The 13913-nt window shown below is 39.6% G+C and overlaps 1 protein-coding gene across 7 annotated transcripts in view; it reads left to right on the top strand.

Annotated features, from left to right (window-relative positions):
• The window catches only part of Axn (protein axin), a 30535-nt gene that overhangs the window by 8987 nt on the left and 7635 nt on the right, over positions 1-13913 (top strand). The window contains exon 1 of one of the 7 annotated variants that reach the window (XM_071700350.1): positions 13427-13624. The exons of 5 other annotated variants lie outside the window; for them this stretch is intronic. The gene's annotated coding sequence lies outside the window, so the exon portion shown is untranslated. Of the gene's footprint in view, positions 1-13426; positions 13754-13913 lie in introns of those variants that run through there. One more of the 7 variants, XM_071700346.1, reaches the window with a different exon arrangement.

The following is a 13913-nucleotide window of genomic DNA, read 5'->3' as shown; positions in this document are numbered from 1 at the left end:
GGGCGCGCGGGTTTCCCATGGAGTCTGCAAGATTAAAACGCTAACCCCTTTTAAAACTGGTATTTTACCTGAAGAATTTGCCCGCGCGAGCGAATCGCTGAATTTTGGAAACGACCCGACTTCGAGAGCGTCAATGGTTTTCGAACTAAAGAGCTCCGAATAAAATCTAATACAATTTTTTAAAAATATTTTATAGAATATGTTACAATAGAACATTTTTACATTTTTCACGTAGCAATATTTTCTGTGTAAAATTTCCTTTCAATTCCCCGACAACATATTTTTATAGAATTACATTCTTCTAAAATATCGAACGATTCGAATCTTTTATTCTTGTATACATATATATCTATTTATTATCCAATTAGCGTGCAGAGTCCACGAATTTGAATGAATATAACATAGAAATATTGAAATTATTATTAACCCTTTGTTGTACAAATTTTTTTGTTAAATATATTTTGCTGAATTTTAGTATTAGGGTTTCTGGAGTTGCTAATTGTAAATTGGAAATCGAAATTTAATAAATTAAAATGACGGATTCAATATGATAACCAAATTGAAAAAAATTAACTATGACTTATTTACGTATAAATTTTTATATGTAAGTTTTTTTAGGGTTTTTCTGATTTAAAATCTGTAGTGAAAATTTGAAAATGGCGAATCCAATATCGAAGAAATTTTTGCTATTTTTTAATAAAAAAAGTTGCTCTTCGTATAATCCTCAGGAATTTTAAATATAAATATACCGTTAAATAGAAGTTGAATAGAAGTAATTTTTCAAAATTCTTACAAGAAAATCTTGTAAAGCGTCAAATTACAATTGTAATACAATTTTATTTTAAAAGCGATAGATAAATTTAGAAATTATCAGTGGTAAGGCCAAAAAACAGAAAAGTAATTACAAATTTTTGTTATTTATATACACATACAAGTCTTAGGAACATAACGATACTAAATATGTTAGACAAATCAATTATGAAATACCTAAAAACATAGAAAAACTGCGAAGAAATAAGTGTCCCTGGGACAAAGGGTTAAATTAATAAACTATGCAACAAAGGGTTAAATATATAACGTTGTAAAAAGAGTAAAGTTAAAATTATGTTCCAAACATGCAAAAGACAGATTTAGTCTGGAACAGGTGATTAGCCGCATCGTGAGTTCCGTTTTAAGAGAATTTCGTAACGGGGTCGTGTACCTGACAATCTCTTTAAATCGGTATTTACCGAAGTCGATAAGATTGTCGGGATGCCAGCTGCCGCTGCGGTTGAATCGCTCAACTGGGAAATGCCAAATCGCATTTCAGATGCACTTGACGCGTCGATTTAAGCTTGCCCGATGGCGACTAATTCAATATGAATCGATAATCTTCTTGAAATTAAGATTATATAAGAGTATCTTTCCTCAAGCCGAACTGATCATTATAAAAAAAATCTAATTTTTTTAGCGAATAACATAAGATACGTATTTTAAAACTATTTGATATTCCGAACAGGGGCATTCTGAAAATAAATGTATATTAGATGTACCAATATTGAAATCAATAAATTGGTAAAAACGGAAGGAGATCCGAAGGAAAAAAATCGAGTAAAGCTTAACTTTTCATCGCAAAGAGAAATTTAGAGCATGCCGACATAAATTTCTCTCTTTTTCTCTTTTTTTTTTGTCAGAACACCTCGTATATATATATATATCATTATCTTTCGAGATCGAGTGTCATCCGGCTTCTTTCGTTGACGATCCAACGTCGGCCCGGTCAAACCGCTGACACCTTTCAAGTCGCCGACTTTCTTCCCCTTACGTTTCCTCACTTTTCCGCTCTCCCCTCCCTCCTAGCCCCTCGCCTTCTTTCGGCTTTCGTATGTTTTCTTTGTCTTCTTCCCCGACTGTCACGCGAATTTGTCGCTTTATTATCACGTCGGTATATCTCTGAATCTTACTTTATAGTTTTATTTTTGCAAACAAATATATGCTTCGATTTTCTAGTAAAAGAAAATACCGAAATGATGCAATAATCACGCCCGAATCTTTTCTAGGGCATTTAATATTAATGGATAAAGAATAAAATCTTTATTTAAAATAATCTAACAATGACTGCTATTTATTTTTTAAAATTATTAGCTTCTGCACACAATAGAGCACATGTTAGGAATAAGAATAAATATTTAATATTAGGAATCGGAATTAGATATAATAATTAAACGTAACGTACAATGGAAAAGAATAAAATACAGGATGTCCCAAAAATCTCGGAACGTCAAATATCTCGAAAAATATGGAAGATATAGAAAAATGTTTTAAACAAAAGTTGTAAGGTTTAAAAAGATCTATTTACTGACCTTATCAGTTTGACCTTATGGCGTCAAGTCAGGGTCACTTTGAATTTTATAAATTAAATCCCCTATTTTTTATTGCGTATTCTTGCCCAAGTCGAGATGTTTTCAAAACACTATAGTAAAGCTCTTTTTTGGTAAAAATGACTTGAGATATTTTAAATTTTGTTACGACATTTTTAATATAAAATATGAAATATCTCGAAAGTATTCACTTTTCAATGACTTACTTGATACTTTTACGTAGATTAATGAAAGGAATCGAATAATAATGTTAATTTTTACATTTGCAATTTTGTGGAATTGATTGCATCTATGTATCAAATCTTTTTAAAAATTTTTTAAATATTTTTTTTTACAACAATCGATTCCTTATGGTCAAACCGCCACTTATGGTCAAACTGATAAGGTCAGGAAATAGATCTTTTTAAACCCTGCAATTTTTGTTTAAAACGTTTTTCCATATCTTCCATATTTTTCGAGATATTTGATCGTTCCGAGTCTTTTGGGACATTTTGTCCCATAAGTTATTAATATAAGAATATTCCTACATTTACATATTCTAACATTTAATATTTATTACAGAAATATTCCTATATATTTAAAATTTTTTTATTCCTAATATGTGCTCTATCGTGCGCAGGGCCTTAGATATGGATATGTTTTGGCGATAGTGGGGAGTGATAATGGTGACCGATGTGATAAAAATCGTTATTCGTCTTGATCGTAAAGGCGGTTAATAAATACCACCGAAAAATCTGAGTTTTCGTTTAAAGATCTTCTTAAGAATTTGCCCTTGTACCTGGACCCTATCACTTTTTTGTTCCGCGGCTTCGTCCACCAAGATCCCTCTTTCTTCTCCCTTTCTCCTTCCCCTGATAGAAGGAGAAAGAGAGGAGGGCATGAGAGAAGATCGGTCTGCTTGCGAAGGAAGGTGGAGAAGAAGAATAAGTGGGGGGATGCAGCACGATAGAGGAGAAGAAAAAGAGAAGCATGCTGCAAGGGACAGCGAGAGGGAGAGACGGAGATAATGCTCGCTCTTTTCCTTAGCTCCTACGGTCACTGTGGTTTCAGTCTCACCGTGTACGTTGCGTAGGACACAGGTCTTACAGTCCGGTCCTTCGTCATCTTCTCCGTTGGCCGGCAAAGTCCTCGATTCTTCTCTCTGGATTATTATTACGAGTCGTCCCTCGTACCCTTCGTCTTTCGTGCCGAAACGTGTCCCTTCACGAGAAACGTGATGTTTCGATGTTCCGAGTGATGTTCTGTTTCATGTTTGAAATATTTATCGTGTTCTTAAAAAGAATATGCGTGAACGTGAACTATTCATAGATATTTTAAATAATTGTGAAATTAACGTTAAAAACCGGCAGAAGCTAACATCGTAGAAGAAAAGTAAACCGTCAATCGGCCACTGTCGCTCTTACTACAAAATAACATTAAACTGTTGCAAAAAAGAAATTTCGATTTATCTGACGGGATTTAGGCGATTATGTTGGCGCACAGTTGTCAGGAAATGATTTCCAATGGTGAAAAATGACCGTAATTTTAACGCGGAAGTAAAATCGGCTCGATGATCGGTTGATTCGTGATGAAGAGAAGAGAGAGAATGTACATCTGACAACGGGAGACTTCGATGCCTCCGTCTGGAAAATCTCGGCGCGAGCTGTGATGTTGTAGTCATTCAGGCACGATATTCGCATGCCGTTCGCATGATATTCATCGATAGATCACGATCGTTACGCCGAGCACGTGCAGCACGATCTTCTTCATTAAAAAGAGCGGAAAAGAAGCAAAACTTTATGGTGATCCAAGGATAAAAATAATTTTGTGGAATTGCATCCGAAGAAAAATTCGAATCTGAAGCACAACCGAACTTCTGAATAATTTGAAGGAATTCGAGATGTTTGTGTATCGATAGAATTCGAATTTAAAAGGCGAGAGGAAAAAGTGGAAGAGAGAGGGAGAGAGTTTGAGTTTTAAGAAAAAGCCTTTTCTGTGCATCGTGATAATTTTGTGAGAGAAACAATTTGTTTTTGTGATAACTTTGTGTATAGCCGCGAGTTCGTTGAGAATGGTACCGATATTATCGCACAATTGTTCCCGGCGGTACTTCAAAAAAGGCAGGTAGACGAGACGTCACGACCGATAGTCATCGGCCACGCACGACTCGACGACGATAATGATGAACGAGTCGCGTTGCTGAGTCCCCATGAACCGGCGCGGAGTTAAGGTATTAATTGTGGTGAATTACAAGAGACTATTAATTACGGCGCGCCAAACGGATCGTTAATCGCGACACCTATCAAAGGGGGGAGGAGGGCCCACTTCCGTTCTGCGAATTCTCATTATTATCGCGCGATATAATATCCATGGGATCTGTGCTGTGAAGAACGTACGGCAAGCCTAATTGAATGTTCGCAACTTCAAAAACCATCTGCCATCTTTCTCCTTTACTAGGTTTCGTGTTAACCCTCCATTACCCTCGTTCGGCAAACGAACTTTGCCGCGCCCTGTACTGTATTAGTGCGGCGTTGTTTTTTCAGGGCACGTATTATGGAACTTTTCGGCATGGATTCCAATCAGAATTATTCCGTTTTCCCTTAAAAAAAAAAACACAATAGAAATTTAAACTGAACAATTCCCATCGGAATCCATGTCAAAAAGTTCCATGATACGTGCCCAGATCAACACAATCTTAAGCCCGTATCACACTACGGGATTAAGATTGGATTGAAATACAATGGAGGGTTAAAGCGGCACGTGGATCCACGTGCTTGAAATTTTGAGTGAAAGCGTTGAAAAATTGCTCATTTATGGAGTACGACATGAAATTATTTTACCATTGTTTATCCATTTTCACGTTTATTAACAAATAATACGGTGAGTATCGTAATTATCCAAACATTTCCAGGTCAAAGTACTCGTATTAGCAACAACTTCTTAGCGATAACTTCTTTGTATACAAATATCACGCCGAAAAGAAGGAGGACGCACACGTCTCTTTAACTACCGTAGTTTGTCGTAACTCACTTAATCTCTTTGTCATCTTTTAAATGCTCTGCAGCGACAATGACATTGCCTAAAATGGACGGCATAGATATTTGGAAAACTCGAGATAGGTCAGGTAGTTGTTTGTTGGGAGGAGAAGGGGGGAACCGGCTTTGGTTAATACCGCGCTGAACGTCGTCCTTCCCGACGCCGCCACCTGGGGCGAGCGGCCCTTCAGAAGTTCCTTTGAAAGATTTGCAGCTCGAGTAGTATACCTCACCGTGAGGTGATGTGCGTGAAGTCATCTGACGATAACGGTGACACGCCTTTGATCGCTTCCGCCTTGTCTTCCACCGCGCCGTCATAACTTCCCCCTTGCCGGTCATATCGGTTATCTTGAACGGCCGTGTTCTCTCACAAGTATCGACAAGAGGCCGCCGACTTCATACGTGAGAAGAGAAAACTCGAATGTCCCGCGAAGTGTCACTGGTCCATTTCGTCTGCTTCGAGTTTAAAACTCCGTCTTTGAACTCTTGCTATATGAAGTAATGCCTGTGGATATATTAATAATAGGTATGATATTCATACCGAATGTCATAGTGTGGATGAATGATGTAATTAATTGATAATTAGTTGCGTTGCCATTATATAGAGTGACTGAGACAAATCGCGGTCTATTAAGCGATATAATTAATTTCAAATTGACTAATGATAACTTGTGATTTATACGATTGTAATAAGCGTGACAAGAAAATAGAAGGGTATTGATGTTAGAATAGCAATATCGTCTTTCATTTATCGATGGTCAAGGTCTCAAAAGCTGCGAAAAATTAGAGAAAAAATCTCGCGGTTATCGCGGGAAAATGAATTCCGAAAAATTCGAATCTTTATCTTAAAATAAATAGGGAGTCTATGTGTGCGTGCTCTGAAAAGGGAACCGTAAGAAAGGAGGAGAAAAGTAAGGGGGTCCTCGGACATGTCCCCGCTCTCTTGGGCGCGTAAAAGAGATTTCGCCGACGTTGCTCTCCGCAGACGAGAGGCCGAAGGGATTCTCGCGGACAGAGAGGAGCGGCAACGGCGGGATAGAGAACGAGGAGAGAAGAAAGGAAGAAAGGGGGGAGGAGGATTGTGCGGGGCGCGCGCAGAGAGGGACGGAGAAGCCAGAGAGGGTTAGCTGAAAGGGTTAGCTGAATGGGAGCCGTGTGTATGCTTTCCTCGTTTGAGAAGCTTCGTATCGCCCAGGGCCGTAAGGGAATCACGCCGCGCCACTGTCCTAACGCGCCCCGCGATAAACCGCCCGCATAATTATTTAACACCCGTTAAGTGCGTCGCGTTACGACAGCGGTTTTCCACCGCGACGTGTTCGACATTTGGCTCCATACGGCCATATATAGGCTAATGGTAAGCGGTCGATCGGTTTTCTCGCCGGTATTCGTACGGATTCGAATCGATGGCGGAGGGTTCGACGGCATCTCTAATACAGGGTGGTCCGTGACGCGTCGAGAAATTAGCGTATGTGTAATAGTTAGGTGTATAAGTGAACAAGGAAGGAAAAGTGTGCCTATAAAAATCAGTTGTTACTTTCAGCTTTATTAAATTGAATAATATAACTAATATAAGCGAGTGTACTACACGAAAGTAAATGCTGCTTCGTTGTCGAAACGGGGATGCGGTACCAACGATGAGTTGAATTTTCGGTTCATTGGATCGGTATCTCGATCCGGAGGCGAAGAGGACGTTTACCTGCCCGCACGAACGGTTCTTCCTAGAAACATCCTCGTCCCGGGATGCCGCTTCTGATCTCTCGCAGAAGTTTTCCTGCCGTTACGGGAACTCTCTCTCTCTCGAAAAAAGCTCTCGTCAGATATAATCTCGATAGGCCCTAATTCCGACGCGGTAAACATCCTTATAAATGTAAAACATTGAAAATCAGATTTGCCGAGATTACTGCTCTCAACCCCGGGACGTATATCGCGTTATTACATATTACGGTTATCAAGCGATACCTTCTCCGGCGGGAAAAAAATTCGAAGTTTACGTTTTTTCATCTCGCGCTGTAAAAGCGCCGCTCTATAATTAGAATTTCAAATGCCTCGAGGAACAAGGAAAGGAAAAAGGAGGAAGGCGACGTGCTTTCATCAGCGGCGCTCGTTTCGAATCGTCGACATCGTCGTCGTCGTCGTCGTCGTCGTCGTCGTCGTCCGCGGTGACGAACCGTCCGCTGCGTGTCGAACCGCGCGACATCGGACCCCCGGTTACGCGCTCGGGACACCCGTTAGACCGCGCGGCGCGACGAGGGAAGGGCCCCGGAGACTCTCAAGCGGCGCGGCGCGGCACGGCGCGGCTTGCCGAGCGAGTGAGCGAGCGAGCGAGTGAGGCGTTCCGAAAACCTGTAATTACGGACCCGGCGTACATCAAGCGGTGCCGCCGCCAGTCGCCAGCCGCCGGCCGAGGCCTACGTCTTCCGTCTCTCTTTTTATATCCGTTTCTTTTCTCCGCCTTTCTCTTACCTCGCTCTCGCGCTTCTTCACCATCTTTGCCCCCTCTCCTCCCCTCAGGGCCGTACTCCTATAGAGTTCCTATAATATAAGAGTTGCGACAAACCGCTACCATTTATAGGCGAAGCAATGTACCAACGCTAATTTTTTTAAATATAGGTATATTGGATCCGCTGCATTTTCGTTCAATGTAATCCTGACAACTGTCAAGTTAAATTGACAACTGTTATTATAAGTGTAAATATAAATATTGGGATGACGCGTAGCTTCATGTGAGCGCGGATGATTAGAACTAGAAAATCTTAAGTCCGATCCCGGCTTTTATTCCACATGCAATATACGTACAGGGAAAGAATAAGCCTTTCAGACTGCGGTGGGCTTCGGGCCATCCCATAGATTAGTTAATTAACAATATCTGACAAAAAAATATGGTTGTCTATGAGGAACAACTTAACCAATCAGAAGTCATCACATTATGTCGCAACTCTTGTTATAGGAACTCTACTATAGATCGGAGTACTGCTTTAAACATTATCTGTACAAAGTGGCTATATACCAAGCTATATACCTGTATATAGCAATTTATTAAAGGAAAAGAATTATTTTTTTTACTCTTAAATAATTGTAAATCATAAACTGCTTGATTGTATGTAAGCAGTTGGTGACGGCAATTAATAATTCTTTAAATTTGTTATTTTAGATGAAGTTATAATATCAGGAATAATTATATGCGTTGTTTTAAAAACAAATTACTTTTGTTTTTATACTGTTATACATGTGTATTATCATATATTATAATTATATTTCTTATTTTTTGGGAATTATATAACTATACACGAGCTATAAAAGCTCATTTTTAATTTCTGGTTCGCGAGTTTTAATAACAAACATGATGAATGCAACTGACAATATCTGGGGAGATATGAAGGAATCGCGCGTGATACGGCCTTGCTTCTCTCTTCGATCTCTTTTTCTCTCTCTCCACTTCTCTTCTTTTCTTCCAAAAGTACCGCCGTACCTGCGTCGAGGGCCCAACTTACCTATACGCCTCTCTACTCCGTTTCTCTCTTTTCGCTCATGCTTTCTCTCGCCGTGTCATTCCGTTTCTCTTCTTCTGCTTGCTATTGGTACCCGTCGTTCTGAACCTTCCCGGTTCAATTTGAACGGTATTTCAAGCTCTAGTTACGCAAAAGATTTGATATTCTTCACCATATGACGACTATCGCGATAATATTCCTAATTAAAAATTATGGAAATTCTTTAGGAACTTTTATTGTAATTAAATTTAATTAGCAATCTATATTAGTGGATCATATCGTTCAAAGATCGAAAATCGAATAATGATGAATGTCAATTGATGCACCGACCCTTTTTAAAATAATACTATACAAATTAATACTGCAATCTTATTAATCCTTTGGCGAACAATTACCGATGTGAGCTGGAGGAGCGTATTGGTAGCGGAGACGAGAACAGAAAGTCGCGCTTTCCTGAGGGATTCGTTCGATCGCGACGCACAAAAAGCCGGCGTGTCAGCGGCTGCATAGAGAGGTGTATCGCCGGATGGCCTTTAAGATTCCTCTTCGTCCGCTGATGCCTTTCTTCTTCGCTCTCTCGCTCGCTCCTTGCCTTCCTCCCTCCTTCCCTCCCACCCTTGTCCGCGTCTCTCGTTTTTTGAAAGAATCTTAATCGCTCGCGCCGATAAACGGACCTCGCGAGAATCGGGAACGACCGACCGGCGCGGCGCGGCGACTACGGCCATTCTCGCTTCTAATTCTTTCCAGCCGCCACCGTCGCTCCTGATTCTTTTAACTCCAATTTCAATTAGCATTCAATACAGAGTTCTATATAATTTTATTATATTAATTTTCTCCATAATTTTATTATTCTAAGATCTTTACTGAATATTTGTTATTCTAATAATCAGTATTCAATCTGAGGATTTTGTAAGAGTTTTAATTAGACTTCAAGTAGTTTTAATCATAGTTATAGCGACATCGTTTAAGTGAGATTAATGACAGAATATCGCTCTTCACGCAATAATGAGAAGTGGAAAACCGATTGTTCGAATATAGGGAAAATCCACGGAGAAGCAGATTCGCCGCGAATCGTCACACGAGTGGCTCCGAATGAGCAAATCATTTCGATGATCCTCCGCGAGACGACGGTTTCAAAGCGCATTCCAGGCAATCCCGTCGCTGCGCGACATCTCACACGGTAAAAAAGGGCCAAAAGGGGCTTCGACAATTCTCGTCTCTCCTCGTTTCCTCCACCACTTCTCTCGAGAATGCTTTTTTCCCCGCGAACGCCAACCAATTGAACGCGATATGCGTTTTATCTTTCGAGGTGGAAATGCGGTTTTGTTATTAAATGTGATATTCTGCAATGCATATTGAATTATTGAAGTATTGCATGAGACATTTTATATCTCAATGTAAAGTTAGAATTTCCGGATGTTTATAGGAAGATGTTTATCTCTGTATTTTTATCGAATATAGTTTTCACTATTTATTAAAGCTTTTGAAAATAATTTTTTAATAAATAATTTTTAGGACCTTTTAAATAAATTTATTTAAAAAATTAATTTTAGTAAATTATTTTTAGGAGCAATTACAAAAGAAATCTTCTAAAAATAAATGTTACAGATAAAATTCCAAAAATGTGTCGTAAAATGAAATTAAATGACAGTTTTAATTAACGTAATAGATCTTTTACCATATCGGATCTTATTTCAAGTTACAACTTGTAATACTGATAGTATTCACAATCAGTTTAAAACGCTAAGACTTTATGAGGCTTTACTTTGCTCTTTCCTTTCTTCGTTTGCATTTCTGGTCGTTGTGTAATATATATTCGTGAGATATTGGTACAGTTAATTCCATCTGCACTTCCATTGCACTTTCGTCGGTAATATCGCGATTCGGTAGACGATGGCCCTTTATCGGCTCTGGGACATATCGGGACGACAACCGTTTCTCGAATTGTACGCCAATGACAGTGAACGACACCGCAAGGATCTCGATGATCCCGTGATTATCAACTGCATCGCGTCTCGTGACCTTCGTTATCCACGCTCATTTTTAGAGCTCGAGGTGCAAATGAATCCCAATCAATATTGATTGTGGTTATATATACGTGCTAAAATTTTTACAGCATCGAGTTTCACGCAAAATTTTATGCAAAATTAAAAATAAAATTCTTTATCCAAATGTCATTCGGCCAAATCTAATTAAACTATAAATGACACACCGAGGCACGACGAAGAACTTGCAATTTTTTTAAGTGTCGTTTTTACGAAACAAATCTGCACAGAGGTACAAAAATCCGAGGGTCAGATATTCGGCGACACGTTACAGGCCCGGATATTGGCGGTGACCGGAAGCCGCGGCGCGATTTCTTTGTGCCTATAGAATCGGAAGTCACCGGGGCGTGAATTTTAATATCATTCGCATAGGGGCGAGGAAGAAGCACCTCTCGCGTGAGAATTCCTCACGTGGATTCCTCGCGGAATCCATACGGAGGAAACCATGTGGCACGCTTCGGCAAATCTTAATATCTCGTCGAACGCATGTCCCTTTTATACCTCCGCGGTATTTCGCTTCCTCGAGAATCGCGAGATCGACCACGATGCCACATCGACCGCGCAAAACGTGATTTCACGCTGGACGAATCGCGATTTTATTGTGGAATCTGCAAGCGAACCGAGTATTTTAAATCTTTTCGGTAACACCATATGTGAAATATTATCGAGAATATGAAACATAGCGCACTCCATGTAAATATATTTTTGTTGCAAAGCGAATGTTTGATTTATTTAGCATCTAAATACTGAAAATCGTTTTTTTTTCTGCAACGAAAAATGGAAAGCAAACTAAAAAATTTATCAGACTTGAGAAAATTATCATAGATTTTACATTCTCGGCTTTAAGGAAAACGTAAACTGGTGAATGAAATGCAAAAAGAAGGAAAACAATTTCCCTCAGATAAAAATTTTACGCGTGCAACCCCCGATTGGGACGTCGCCGAGCCGGAAAAGCTTTAATACATTTCCAGTTCTGAGACCGCGAGGGTTAAGGTCATTAATGATAAAATGGGACGGCGACAAGTGGTGGAGGTGGAGGTGATGGCTGACGGAGCATACAGATAACTGTTTCGTAATTCGTTAGCGCGCGCGCGCGCGAAGTCTAACCACCGGGCGCGGCGCGAAATATAATAATTTTAATTTGCACCTTGCGCACACCCCAACCTTCTTTCCCCTCCTCATTTTATGCCTGCCTAATGACGTTCGTCGTTGTAATTATTCGATGGAGCGCCGCGGTCGCGCTAACATATAATTAAAAGAAAGCGAACGCGCGAATTATCGGGACGACCACGACGACATAAATCTCCTCCGCGAAGATGAGCTTCGTTAAATCTTAATTCTAATCATTCCTGATTCGCATATTCCCTTCCCTACGTAAATAAGCAAGGGAGCAGGCATACATAACGTTTTTTGTCGACAATTGAGAATTAATATTTATTTGCAATTAGCGTTAAATGACATTGATCGTCTTCAAGAATGTTACATTTAACTTTTTGCATTAAAAAAATTTTGCATTATTATCTATTTGAAATATAACAATAAAATTTTCTATAACCGTCTAATATTAATATGTCAATTTTTAGTATTATATTCGAAATCTTAATTTTTCAAAATCGTACCTCGTAGAAATTTAGAAAATTCTTAATTAGGAAAATTCTTCGAATCATATAAATAATGCTGTGCCGATTATGTTCCTCTGAGACTTTCGATTTTTTGCGGGTTTGGAGTCTCGGAAATTGAGATTCTAGGAATCTCGGAAATCTTGTAAAATTCTTGGAATTTTAGATAGTGCAACCTCCCTGCCGATTATGATCTCCTGATACTTTGTCAATTTTTGAGTTTAGATTTTCACATTTAAACTTTCAAACTTAAAATTCTAGGAATTGTGATTTTTAATATCTTAATTAATGGAGCGTGTAGGTTTAGGGGCAATTTCACCAACCACGGTTAGCTTAACCGACGGTTAAAGTTAGCAGGATTGACCAATAGAAATGAATCCACCCTGCTTTCTATTTGGTCAACAATCCTGCTAACTTTAACCGTCGGTTAAGCTAACCGTGGTTGGTGAAATTGCCCCTTAGACGGGTATGATTATTCATAAGACAAGTGTTTTGTAAATTTGTATCTAATTTTAGCTTTATTGAATTTTTAAAAAAATTACAAAATTTACATTTGCACGCTTTTTGATATTGATTCTTATGCTCTGTCGGTAAATTTCGCAATGTCGGTAACTACCGACATTACAGATACAAAAATTGTGACGTCACAAATTTTTTTGGAAACGATCGAAAGATAAACGAGCACTTCTGTATCCATCGTGCTCGCAAACGATCGGCAATACAGATTCACCTTTGGATTTCAAATTGGTGTCACCGTCGCGATAGGTGGCGACACCGGCTTGATACACGCGAACGGAACTCGAATATTTCGAGCTATACGTTACGATTTCGAAAGAGATCTCCACGATCGATACTAATATCGACGCTTTTCGACGAATCGAAATGCGGGTTCCCTCGTTTCTTTGGCAGGCGGAGGGGGCGGAGAGTACAAGAAAAGAAATGCGATTCGGCGATGCGCGTCGTCGGCAGCGATTGTGTCGTCGCGAGGCTTCTCTCGCCACCACGAGGAGGATATTTCGCCGAGTAAATCGAAGGCGTCCCGCCACCCGTTGGAGAATGAACCTGGAGAGAGTCTCGAACAATGAGGAGATGCCTGCGGTAGAACTGATACGGCTGGAAAAGCCTCTTAAGTTAATACCTGGTCGTCGTTGCTGACGAAACGTTTTCTTTCCCTTTCATCGGGGGATATCGCGTTCAACCAGTCCACCTTCGACTCGCTCGGAAGAGGTACACCTGCAAACAAACAGGAATTTGCTGATTATTACGTCCACTGGCCGTTTGAAAGCGTGGATGCGCTCAATCGTCCGACCTCTATTACCGACGATTCGTTGATGGCTTAAATATATTTTGTTTTCTTTATTCATTAATATAAAGAAAAAAAAAAAAC

This window comes from Temnothorax nylanderi, unplaced genomic scaffold (genome assembly GCF_030848795.1).
Source record: "Temnothorax nylanderi isolate EJ_2023f unplaced genomic scaffold, tnyl_v1.0 TNYL_tig0022_pilon, whole genome shotgun sequence".
Lineage (NCBI taxonomy): Eukaryota > Metazoa > Arthropoda > Insecta > Hymenoptera > Formicidae > Temnothorax > Temnothorax nylanderi.
Note: the sequence above shows the minus strand (reverse complement) of the source record. Positions and strands in the feature narration are given on the sequence as shown.